The sequence below is a fragment of the Pan paniscus genome, chromosome 4, assembly GCF_029289425.2.
Source record: "Pan paniscus chromosome 4, NHGRI_mPanPan1-v2.0_pri, whole genome shotgun sequence".
NCBI classification, from domain to species: domain Eukaryota; kingdom Metazoa; phylum Chordata; class Mammalia; order Primates; family Hominidae; genus Pan; species Pan paniscus.
The window spans coordinates 171,135,947-171,141,313 of NC_073253.2; the positions used below are offsets into that span (position 1 = coordinate 171,135,947).

Genomic DNA, 5,367 nt, shown 5'->3' on the forward strand with positions numbered 1-5,367 from the left:
GCAGTGGCTCATGCCTGTGATCCCAGCACTTTGGGAGGCTGAGGTGGATGGATGACCTGAGGTCGGGAGTTCAAGACTAGCCTGACTAACATGGAGAAACCCTGACTCTACCAAAAATACAAAATTAGCCGAGCATGGTGGCACATGTCTGTAATCCCAGCTACTCAGGAGGCTGAGGCAGAAGAATTACTTGAACCTGGGAGTCGGAGGTTGTGGTGAGCCAAGAGTGCGCCATTGCACAAGAGCAAAACTTGCAAAATTGCCCTTGTTTGATGAGAGGAATGAGCAGGAGCATTGTCGTGGTGGAGAAGGACTCTATGGTTAAGCTTTCCTGGGCTAAAGCTTTTTTTTTTTTTTTTTTTAGCTTTCTGCTAAAGCTTTGGCCAACTTTCTGAAAACACTCTCATAATAAGCACATTATTGTTCATTGGCCCTCCAGAAAGTCAACAAGCAAAATGCCTTGAGTATCTCCAAAAACCAGTTGCTCTTGACTGGTCTGCTTTTGCTTTGACTAGACCCCTTCCGCCGCTTGGTAGCCATTGCTTTGATTGTGCTTTGTCTTCAGGATTGTACTGGTGAAGCCACGTTCCATCTCCGGTTACATGTCTTCAAAGAAATGCTTCAGGATCTTCATCCCACTTGTCTAAAATTTCCATGAAAATCTCTGCTCTTGTCTGCAGCTGATCAGGGTGCAATGGTTTTGGCACTCATCGAGTAGAAAGTTTTCTTAACTTTTTCAGTCAGAATTGTGTAAGCTGAAACAGTTGAGATATCTATGGTGCTGGCTATTGCTTTTGCTGTTAATTGCCAGTCCTCTTCTATTAAGGCAAGACCAAGATGAATTTTTTTCTTGCAAATTGATGCAGATAGTCTGCCACTGCAAGCTTCATTTTAAACATCATCTCATCTCCTCCCTTCTTAAAACAATGTATCCATTTGTAAACTGCTAATTTCTTTGGGGCATTGTCCTCATAAACGTTTCAAAAAGCATCAATGATTTCACCATTCTTCCACCCAAGCTTCAATTTGATGTTTCTGTTCCACTAATTTAATGTTTGTCCCTGTTTCAAATTTAGCAGAATTTATGTTTTTCTGATAGGGGCTCTTTTCAAACTGACGTCTTATCCTTCCTAGTGCCTCAAACTAGATTCTGTTCAGACATGTTATAACATGTTAGTATGAGTTTATTTTGATGCGAAAAAATGCTTGAAATCCGTGTATAGTTTTTTTCATAATATTAATACATACTTTCCATGAACTTTTTGAAGACCTTCACATCGGATTATAACCCAAAGTATGAAATAAATATAAGCGAGTCCATACTGATGAAAACAGATGATTAAATAAATCAGTGTGGGAGAAGAAACAAATTTTCCTTACAGAAGAATTCCAAGTAATATCTGTGAACACTTTTCCCACCCCCAAACCCACCCACCAGAAGGTGAAGCTTAATCCTCTCCTCCCACTTGAGGATGGGCTGGACTTAGTGACTTGCTTCCAACGAACAAAGTATAGAATATGGGAAAAAACAAACTTTACAGTGGAAAAGCCTGGGAAACATTACCCTAAACAAGTGAGGAAGGTTAACATTATCAGTGATAAGTCATGCTGATAATCACGTACCTCTGGTATGATAAAAATATTTCACCTCTCTGGGGTTCTTCCCCCAAAACCATAATGGTAGTTAACGGAGTCGAGGACGTGCTATCCCCAAATATGCTTAATCGGTATATTGATTATTTTGAATGAAAAACATTGGAGAAATTGTAGCTTCAGAGAGGGCTAGCTGACCTGTCTCTCCCTGCATGCAGCCAGCCATAAAGATTCCTCCCAGTGACATGGCAAGAAAATAGTCCCTTATCACCAGAGACTGAAAATTAGGGCTGCAATGAACCTGAAAAATAAACTTCCTGAAACAACCCTTACTTTCTTATTTATTTATTTATTTATTTTAGACGGAGTCTCGCTCTGTCAGCAGGCTGGAGTGCAGTGGTGAGGTCTCAGCTCACTGCAACCTCCGCCTCTGATTCTGCAATCTGATTCTGAACATAAAGCAAGCCCAGACTCTGCTAAGTGATTTTCCCCTGTGGTCTGTGTAGCCTGCTACCTCCCTGAGCTGTAGTGGGATGTCCAGGGGTAAAGAGAATGAGACAGGAGTTGGCGAGTTCCTCTTGCTCGGCATCACCAGTGACTCAGGGAAGCAGCAGGCCCTCTTCTGGCTCTTCCTGTGTATGCACTTAGTCACTGAGGCTGGAAACACACCCATCATCCTGGGCATCGGCTCCAACCCTCGCCTGCACACCCCCACGTACTTCTTCACTCATCTTTCCTTTGTCAACATCTGCTTCATCACCAACCTGATCCCCAAGCTCCTGGTCAACCATGTGGCAGGAACATGGATGATCTCTTTTTTTTTTTTTTTGAGACTGTCTTGCTCTGTCACCCAGGCTGGAGTGCAGTGGCCCGATCTCAGCTCACTGCAAGCTCCACCTCCCGGGTTCACGCCATTCTCCTGCCACAGCCTCCCGAGTAGCTGGGACTACAGGTGCCTGCCACCATGCCTAGCTAACTTTTTTTTTTTTTTGTATTTTTAGTAGAGACGGGGTTTCACCGTGTTAGCCAGGATGGTCTCCATCTCCTGACCTCATGATCTGCCCGCCTCGGCCTCCCAAAGTGCTGGGATTACAGGTGTGAGCCACCTCGCCCGGCCTATGGACGATCTCTTATCCCCAGTGCCTGACTCAGACGTACTTCCTCATCTCCTTTGCCAACGTGGACACCTTTCTGCTGGCCATCATGGCACTGGACCACTATGTGGCCATCTGCAGCGCCCTGCAGTACTGCTCCATCATCACCCCCAGCTCTGTCAGGGGCTGGCCGTGCTAGCGTGAGCAGGCTCCAGCCTCATCTGCCTGGTCCACACGGTCATCATGAGCAGACTGGCCTTCTGCTCCTCCGCCCAGGTTTCACACTTCTACCGTGACGCCTACCTGCTCATGAAGATTGCCTGCTCACATACATGTCAATCAGCATGTGTTCCTGGGGGCTGTGGTCCTGTTCCCGGCTCCCTGTGCGCTCATCTTGGTCTCCTACATCCGCATTGCTGCAGCCATCCTCCGGATTCCATCTCCTACAAGAAGGCGCAAGGCATGTTCCATATGTAGCTCCCACCTGTCTCTGGTCACCCTGTTCTATGGAACTGTCCTGGGGATCTGCATATGACCCCCAGACTCCTTCTCAGCCCAGGACACCATAGCAACTATCATGTACACTGTGGTGACCTCTATGCTAAACCCCTTCATCTACAGTCTGATGAACAAGGAGGTCCAGGAGGCCGTGAGAAGGCTCTTCAGTAGGGGCTCACACCCATCATGGTGCTGGTGAGTGCTGGGCCGATGTCTGGGGAGGTTCAAGATAGGAGGAAACAGAACCCGACTCTGGACGTCACCTCAACACCACTTCCTTCCACACACCAATTTAGACTATTTTTAGAGAAGGGAAAAAAAAACTGAAAGTGGGAGAAGAATTAGAAGAGAATTTTACTATTATTAGAAGAGATATGCCTATCTCTGGGAATCTAAATCAGCTGCAGGTAACAGAAAATCCCAATTACATCTATTTAAACAAGACGGGTTTATTTTTGTCTTCCATAATGACAATTCCAGAATGGGAAGTCCAACGCCAGAAACGTGGCTCCTTCTAGATCCCTCCTCCCCCAGCCATAGAGTGAGGCTTTCATCCCTGTGTTTCCAAAATGGCTGCTGGGGATCCCACCACCTTGTCCTGTCTCAGTGGAAGGATGAGGAGAGGAAGGGCAAAAGAAGTTTATCACTTTCCAGGGATTTCCCAGAATCACCACTCAGCATCTTCTTTTCACATCTCAATGGCCACCTGCCTGCCACGCAGGCTGGGAAAGGTTGTTGTCATATGTTGCTGTTGTTTGTTCACTTGTTTGTTAGAGTTAGATACATCGCCACTTCCAATAAAATATAGATTATCTTAGAAAGGATGAGAAGGAAGTGGATAATGGACAAACAAAGGGAAGAAATGCAATACCTGACTTATTTTGCCACATTCACAGATGTGAGGTCATATTGTTATATTAGGAGTTTTGTACATGGATTCCCTCTGGACTGATCGTGTATTAGGAGACAAACCAGACGGGTTTCCACACTCCTGAGGCTACAGAATCTGAAGACAAATCCCGCAGTTCTCCCAAACATCAGAGTGAGGTTCCTTCTGGTGGAGACAAGCAGTGTGAGAAAAAGTGATGGGCAGATTTAGTGGCATTAACTTTTTGTGAGACTATAATTTTTTTAAGGAGGAGTAGATTTTATTTGAGATTTGTTTTTCCTCTGTGGGAACCTCTGTGTTTTGTTTGTTTGTGACAGAGTTTCACTCTTGTTGCCCAGGCTGGAGTGCAGTGGCACGATCTTGGCTCACCGCAACCTCTGCCTCATGGGTTCAAGTGATTCTCCTGCCTCAGCCTCCCAAGTAGCTGGGATTACAGGTGCACGCCACCATGCCCGGCTAATTTTTGTGCTTTTAGTAGAGACCAGGTTTCACCATGTTGGCCAGGCTGGTTGCAAACTCCTGATCTCAGATAATCTGCCTGCCTTGGCCTCCCAAAGTGCTGGGATTATAGGCATGAGCCACCGCGCCCAGCCCCTCTGTGGGAACTTAATATGGGGAAAACTTATACTGTTAAAATTTTGCACATTGTACTATTGATATAAACTGCTCTTAAAATAAAGCACCAAAATACCCCAAATGTAATAAAGGAGACAATGAAGCATATAGTAAAATAGCAAATATTTCACAAGGTTTTGTGGAACATATATTTCTAGGTCCAATATCAAGGGCTAAATCAATACAATTTGTAAAAAATCAGCTGCAAGAGACTTTTTAATTGCTATGCTTTCTTAGTCTGATGTTCTGACATTGAGGACCTCTATAATGGGAGAGGGACTGTGCCTCTGAGAGTTAGGTAATTCCTAGAGATAGCAAACAACTCAACCAGGGTGGTGCCTTTGACATGCGAGCTCATCATTCCAGAACCCAGACCACTCCCAGCTCCTCACTCTGGGCCAACACTCCCGTTCCATAATCATCCCAGGTCCAGGTAGCAGGCCACTAGGTACAGATCCTATGCCCAGAGCTCACTGAAATTACTCAAACCAGCCAATCCTAAACCTGTGTAGCCTGCCTCTCCCATTCCTAACTGCAGAAACCATAACAAAGGATCTTCCTCATGTTTTCTTCTTGCTTCCTCTACCTCCTGACCAACGCTAGTACTTCCCATGTGGCCCACCGTGGCATGCTGTGCCTCCTGTTTCTAGCAATCTGTGATATAAAAACTTCTTCCTT

The 5,367-nt window shown here is 45.5% G+C and overlaps 1 pseudogene; it reads left to right on the forward strand.

Annotated features, from left to right (window-relative positions):
* The first annotated feature begins 1,579 nt into the window (after positions 1-1,579).
* LOC100967414 (olfactory receptor 1D2-like) lies at positions 1,580-3,569 on the forward strand (annotated as a pseudogene).
* Positions 3,570-5,367: the final 1,798 nt, after the last annotated feature.